We start from the raw sequence: 8,180 nt of genomic DNA, 5'->3' as shown, positions 1-8,180 counted from the left end.
CTCAAAATCACTTTCACTTTTTGTGACACTTGATGCTCTTTTCTTTCATAATAGAGCTCCCTGCCTTCCAGGGGTTGACCGCTTTAGGGAGCACGAAAGGATGGCTGTGGAGGAGAGGAGAGAGACAGAAGAAAGACAAAATGTGGTGGTGGTGGTGGTGGTGTGTGTGTGTGTGTGAGAGAGAGAGAGAGAGAGACGGTGGGGGATGGGAAGACAAATTAAAATGGTGGGGATCATCTCTTAGTCCACTATTGACTTGAAAGGGAACACAAAGCACTTTATCATTAGTGTTTGGTTGAACAGAGATAAACAATTTCAAGAGACCTTTTTTAAACGTTATTTATTGGTTCCAAGGGTGAAAGGTACCTTTCACATTAATAGTGATGCAAGTGGAAATTTGCATCTGATGGACCAATGACCTAAGTAATTTCCAAAAAGTTATTTCCCTGGAAACTGTCACCATATTCTGTTCAGAACTTTGATAGTTTGTTCAAATTTTGATGACTAGTGGGCTGATTTGATGTGAAAACAAGCCAAGGGAATTTTAAGGTTTTGTTTCTTTATTTTTGTTTGTTTCAATATCCTCATTAAAATTTTCTTTGCAAAGGGGAAGCCTTTCTGATGGGCAGAAGTGCGTAACCGCAGAGGTATGTACTCCCATGATATTCTATATTGTTTTCTTCATGGAATTTATTATACTTCATTCTAATTCTGTCTGTATCATTCTTCTCTAAAAGACCCCTTGAGAGTCTGGGATGGTACTTATAATTTATCTGTTTATTTTTTCTCTTATTACAGTGCGTACCACATAGTACAAGGACAATAAATATTTATGAAATGAACAATTAAACAAATTAATCACTTACTTACTCTCAGATCTATCCTAATTAATTTGGATGAAATTCAAGCTTACTCTCTTGGAAAAAAGAAAAATATTAGTGTACTCTTCATATATGCCATGAAAGCATTTGTTTCCACAGACTCTACACATAAAAACTTATAACACAGCATATTATTATATCACATTATATTATTTTTTCAATCTTAATGCTTTCTTATACTTTCAGAACAGAATTTTCAGTTTCTTCTTATAATATCCATTTGAAATATAATAGAAAAATAGATAGATACCGATATATACATATATATCAAAAAACAAAAGTAATGACCTAAGGGAAAAGAGGTTTCATATTGTTAAAGAGTAAATTATCTTTGGGGCACCTGGGTGGCTCAGTCAGTTAAGCATCCGACTTCGGCTCAGGTCATGATCTCATGGTTCATGGGTTCAAGCCCCACGTCAGGCTCTGTGCTGACAGCTAGCTCAGAGCCTGGAGGCTGCTTCAGATTCTGTATCTCCCTCTCTCACTGACCCTCCCCTGCTCATGCTGTCTCTCTCTCTCTCAGAAATAAATAAAACATTAAAAAAATCTTAAGCTAAATTGTCTTTAAAATTCCAATTTAAAATATGTGAAACTAATACCTTCAAAGATATAAAAAGATTTCTCCCTTCAGTGTGGCTACTTCCAATTATATTTTTGTTAACTGATGTATAGTATTTAAGATCAACTAAAGATAACAGTATAGATATATCATTTTATTTTATTTCATAGCCTTTCATTTATGCTGTCCTTTACATTACTTGAAGAAGCTATATGTTGGGTGTTGCTGTCTGAAATCTTTTAAAAATATATTTGTGTCACTAGGAATTTTAAATTACCTCTAACATTAAAAAATGGCAACTTACCAGAAGTTACAAATATCATTAAATATGCTATTGTTTTTATATAAACTTCTATCCATTATGACTCAGATTATGAGTGAATTCTTCTGATATCCTGTTAATAACTGTGCAGAAGTATAAGTTTGTCAAAGTTATACCTATTACTTCCTTATTTAAAGATAATTAAAGTCTTTCGTTGCTATGCTTGGTAGAATTTGAGCTAGGTTCAATTGCACAACGTTCAAACATGGTTATGTTAACATTATAAATTTGTCGTAAAGCCTTATCTCTGATATGGTAGAATACAAATGAAATAGATTGCCCTAAGCCTGAAGTCCTACTTCAGAGTTCACAGACCTATGAAATGCCCTAAATATTGATACAAAATTTTGTATTCACATAAGTATGTGCATTTTTCTTTGAAGCTCTTCAATACTTTCATCAGATTTTCAAAGGCTATGACAACTAAAATAAAAGTTTAAATTATAACAGAATAATCAACCAAATAGGTGGAAAATATTTGTAACTAATGTGCAGCAAACATCTCTATCCCACTTGATACCCTTACTCATTGCCAGTTTCCATGGACTATTTTGTAGGTCTTGGGTCTCCATTGAAGGCACTCAGAGCCATTAATTGTTAATTTATCAAACGTCTGACTAGCTTGGTACATGAAACTTTGGAATGGTAATAAAACGAATTTGAAAGAATTCAACCTGTTTCTGTTTGTTTCTATTAATTACTTCCCTTAATTTTATTGGTGTATATATTTTCAAAGTTTCTGAAAGAAAATACTACTATCAAGTAACAGATTTTTTTTCAGCATCTAATAGTAATGATTAGGAAGGGAAATTCATGTATTACCAATAATGTCCCAAGTTAAACTGTTGTTAAATTTGCTGCCAAGTGTCTGTCTTATGATATATACATTAGGTTGTCGCCTTCTCCTTCTCCTTCAACAGCAGAAGTTAATTTTCTCACGCTGGAGGCTACAAGTCCAGGATCAAGGTGTCACACAGTCTGATTTCTTCCGAAGCCTCTCTTCTTGACTTGCGGATGGCCTTCTTCTCACTGTGTCTTCTTGTGGTCTTCTTGGGTGTCTTCTCTGTATGCATGCAGTTCTGTGTTCAAATTTCTTTATAAAGACACCAGTCCTATTGGATCAGGGTTCACCTTAAAACCTCACTTTAACTTAATGGCCTTTAAAAAAAATCCCTGTTTCCAGATAAAGTCATATTCTGAGGCTCTGGAGGTTATAAATTTCTTGGGGTGAATGGGGGGACACAATTTAGTGCATAACCGTGGTGATCTTCCTTCAGCTCTATTTAAAACAAAATGAGGGGCTCCTGGGTGGCTCAGTCGGTTAAGCATCCGACTTTGGCTCAGGTCATGATCTCATGGTTCGTGGGTTCAAGCCCTGGGTCAAGCTCTGTGCAGACAGCTAGCTCAGAGCCTGCAGCCTGTTTCAGATTCTGTATCTCCCTCTCTCCCTGACTCACCCCTGCTCACACTGTCTCTCTTTCTCTCAGAAAGAAATAAAAACATTAAAAAATGAAAATAATATTCATATCATGAGTTTTAAAATTCATTAAGCCATAAAGGCAATTTGGACATTCTTATACGAATAGTAATAATTATGATGATAATAATCTTTATTATAATAATACCAATTATTCTTTATTAATAGCTAATTTCATTTAAATCTTCAGAACAAATATTTAGGGTTAGGTATTATTCTCATGTTATGGATAAGCTTGAATATTTTAAGTAATTTGTTCATGGTGGACCAAATCAATGGAAAGATCAAGATTTTATTCTTTGTCCTTGGAGAACTACCTGGAGAAAATGTAATTTTTGTTGTTATTGTTTAATTTGACATATACATATATTCTGAAATGATTACTACAATAATGTTACTTAACCCATCCATCATCTCACAGTTACTTTTTATATGTGTGGTGAGAACACTTAAGATCTATTCTCAGCAAATTTCCAGTACACAATACAGAATTGTTAACTATTATAACTATGTTCACTAAATATACTCACCTATGCTTTACTTTAGATCCTTAGGATCTTATAAACAGTTGAAAGTTCATACCCTTTGGTCAATATCACCCCCATTTCCCTCACCTGCTGCCCTAACCACCTGTTCACTCTGAGTTCATATAGCATTTGTCTTTCTCTATCTGTGTTGTTTGGTTTCAAGAGTGATATTGGACTAATCCAACTGAATTGGAAAGCCATTTAGCAATAATTGACGTTGAATATGAGTATGCTCTATGATCAAGCCATCTCCAGCCTGTTTTATACTCCATAGAAGTTCTCAAACATTTGCAAGAAGGCAACTGAAAAATAGTACATTGTTTGTAATTGTGGGGAAATAGCAACGAAATCAAAGTCCTTTGACAGGGAAAATGGGTACATTACACTGTGGTATAAACAGAGTACTGTAAGGTAATTAAAATTAAGAAAATCAGGTATAGGACAAAAAAATGTAAGATAAGTAAAATAAGCAAGTGACAGAATAATACCTTCAGTAAAATATCATTCATACAAAATTTCAAACATGAAAAATAATGTACATAGTTTCTGGGCATATATGTAGTGATATATAACCCATATGAAAAAAAGAACACTAAATTAATAGATATCTATGGAAGAAAGGGGCATGGAATAGGGAGAGGAAAGTGGCTACTTCAATTATTTAAGTAATGAAGCAAATATGACAAAATCTTAAATATTGACGAATCTGGTGGTAAGGACTTGACTGTTCAGTATATTACTTTTTTTCATTGTTTTGATCATCTATTACTGTATGACAAACCATTGCAAAACTTACTGGCTTAAAACAGCAATTTATAATCTCTCAGTGTTCCTGGTTTGACCAGTCTCATGTGGTGGTTTTCCTGGAGATGCCTCGCCCTGTTGCAATTAGACAACAACTGGCACTGTGGTCACCTAAAAGTTTGACTGAGCTGGCCACTGAAGATAGCTTATTATTTCTTCACATGACTGTCACCTTAGCCAGGACATCTGGAATAGTTGGAGGGTTGGCTGGATCTTTGTCTCTCTCTCTCTCTCTCTCTCTCTTTCTATTTCCTTCTCTGGCGTCCCACTTAATGAGCTTCAACTCCTGACAACATGAAGCTGACTTTTCGAAAATAAACATTTCAAGAGTTGGGCTGAAGCTGTAAGACTTAAGAGTAAGCCTTGGAAGTTATAGAGTACCACCTCTACTGCCTTCTACTGATCAAATCAAAACAGGAACAAACCATATCTGTGCAGAGGAGATGCACAAGGAAATTACTGGGAGGTATGGCTTTTGGGTGGCCATCTTTGAAGACTAGTCACCATATATACTTTTTTGTATGCCTGAAATACTTTATAGAAAAATCAAATAACATTTTATAAGAGTGGTATAATGGTTAATTTTACATGTCAGCCTGGCTTGGCCACGTTACCCAAATATTAAGTCAAACATTATTCTAGATGCTTTTGTGAAAGTATCTTTAAGTGAGGTCAATATTTAAATCAGATTCTGAGTAGAGTAGATTACCCCCCCATAATGTGGGTGAGCCTCACCGAATCAGTCAAAGGCCTGAATAGAAAAAAGACTGACCTCCCCATAAAAGGGAATTCTGCCAGCAGACTGCTTTCAGACTAAAACTGCAACTCATTATGGATTTTCTAGCCTGCTGTCTATCCTACAAATCTTGGACTTCCAGCCTCCATTATTGTGTTTCTCTAGAAAACCCTAATCTAACACAGGTAGTAGAGGAATACAAGACTAAATGTTTATTAAATCTCTTGGATATGAGTGAAATTTAATGGCTCAGTCCATTTAACAAGTTAAAAATTTTCTTGCCTTTCAAATGTCACTGAGTTCTGAAAAAAATGGTATATAATCATACTAGAATCTTGAATCTTATGTTACAACCTTTTGTCATTGTTGCTTTTAGGGTGCTTTTTAGATTTCTGTAACACAAGTAAGGACTCATGACATGTGAGCATTTATAAATGTTGAACATAATTTTGGTTCTAAATTCATCACTCCAGGATCGCCTGGGTGGCTCAGTCTGTTGGATGTCCACCTCCTGACTGGTTCAGGTCATGATCTCACCATTCTTGGGATTGAGTCCTGCATCCAGCTCTGTTGACAGCTTGGAGCCTGCTTGAGAGTCTCTCTCTCTGTCTCTGTCTCTCTCAAAAATTAAATAAACATTAAAAAAATAATCACTGTATTTAAGTCTTATTATCTTGATTTTTTTAATCAGCCAAATAATGCATGTTCATTGTAGAAATATTTTAAAATACAGAGATGCCCATGTGGCTCAGTTGGTTGGGCATCTGACTCTTGATTTCAGCTCAGTCTTGATCCTAGAGTCATGGATTGAGCTGTGGATTTTGCCTGGGCTCGCTCTCTCTCTCTGTCTCTATCTCTCTCTCAAAAAAAAAAAAAGTTTTTGAAGAATACAAAACAATGTAGCAGAAAACAAAACAAACATTACAATACAATTATTAAAATAAAACATTTTCAAACATTTTTAAAAATCCTAAGCCTTTGAAGAGATATCACCATTTCCTTAATGAGCTTTGGGGCACACAATAGTAAGTGAACACATTTAACAATTACATAAGCCCAAGAAACAAAGATATGAAATGTATTGTATATTTTATGTAATTTTATTGCATATATTTGCATTGGATATTTTATTTACTTTTTTACTGGTGATATGAAGAGATTCTTCAAATATATTAATAAACAGAAGCAAGAAATAAACCTTAAAATGTCCTCCTTTTCACTAATCATTCTAGACACAAATATTCTGGTCTTTCAAATTGTTTCAGTAACAAAAAATCTTTAAAGAAAAGCATAATGTCAGGTATTTAGATCTTTCTTAGTATTTTTAAGTCCTCAGCACAAAGCTTAACACACAAATTGGGCTCACGCAAAGTAAATTGCCAAAATATCACAGATTTACACTGGCCTGCTATCAAACTAACACAGCATTTGGAATTAAATTTTCCATACAAACCTGTGAAGTCTTAACAGGACACAGTGGTAATACATTTGGTCCTCTGAAGACTATGTAGCCAGACTGCTCTTCATTACCATCTGGTGGCTGCTGCATGGAGTGGCATTAAACACAATTTTAAAAGAGAGTTAAAGGAATTGAATGTCATACTTAAGAACAGAGAGAAGAACCTGGGTATTATTGATGACTGTTATAAATGGATGAAGATAAAGACCAAATAAGGATTTGGGACTTTCCTTACAATAAAAAAGTATATCATAAAAAGCTAATTTGGAAACAACTTACAATGGAGAAAAGTTGAATGTCTGGTAAAAATGACTTCTGAGTAGCATAAGACTTTCAAATCACACCTTTTTGCTTTACAACAGAAAAGGACAATGTAATGTTTCTTCTAGTGATATATTAGATGTAACCATTTTTTTCTGTACTTACTAAATCTTTTAGTCAGCCATGTATATTCATAGGCCATCTGCCATCGAAGCATCCTTTTCCATTTTATCTACCTGGAAACACGTACCTATCTCTAAGATGTTAGCTTAACTGGTGCCTCATTTCAGAAGTCTATCTGTGCCCCCCTGGCCAAGCATTCTGCTTATCCATCCCTACGGAGCGTTGTTGTGTGTCTACTGATTATTTGTCTCATGGTTTCTTTTCATGCCTGTCTGAGTTTCTCAAAGGTAGAGATGGTGCCTTATTTATTCTCGTAAGACCCAACTTCTAAGCATTTAATTTATGTTTATGTAAGGAATTAATCCAGGAGGTTCACTGTTATTTAGGAAATTTAAAAGAAAAGAAACTTTTGACATTTCAAGCTTAACAGACAGTAAAACAAGGAAAGAGTTAGATGTTAGAGAAAGGAAATGTCCATATTGACCTTTTAAATTTTCCACTTCCATCATAGAATTGCAAAGCCAAAATACAACCAGGGAAATCATCTAGTTATTTTAACCACATGATTTTAAGCGTGAGACCAAGACCAGGAGAGAATGTATGGCTTTCTCAAGTTTCTACAGTTAATAATTACCAGAATCACGATTTGAATCCCCATCTTCTGACTCTCCATCATGGAGACTTCTAGTCTACTGGCTAATCCCTGACTTTTCTGAGGAGAAAACTTAGTTCTAGGGCATGGAACTTGAAATCTAAAAATTAAAAGCCTTTTTATGGATCTCAAGTCTATTCTCGATCCATGACCCAGCCTACAAATATTTATTTACAGGCAAGTTAGGAAATCACTAATCATGTTATCAGGCAATATAATATATTTAAAATTTTTTAAATGCTTGGATTTTATGCCAGTAGGTCTATGAATTTATTCTAAAAAATAACCAGGCATGCATGCTAAAATTATGAGCACGATGAACAACAAGACATTATTAATACTTCTGACAAAAAGGATAGAGTCTCTGATCTGACTTCTG

This window comes from Crocuta crocuta, unplaced genomic scaffold (genome assembly GCF_008692635.1).
Source record: "Crocuta crocuta isolate KB4526 unplaced genomic scaffold, BGI_CrCroc_1.0 scaffold282, whole genome shotgun sequence".
Lineage (NCBI taxonomy): Eukaryota > Metazoa > Chordata > Mammalia > Carnivora > Hyaenidae > Crocuta > Crocuta crocuta.
Note: the sequence above shows the minus strand (reverse complement) of the source record.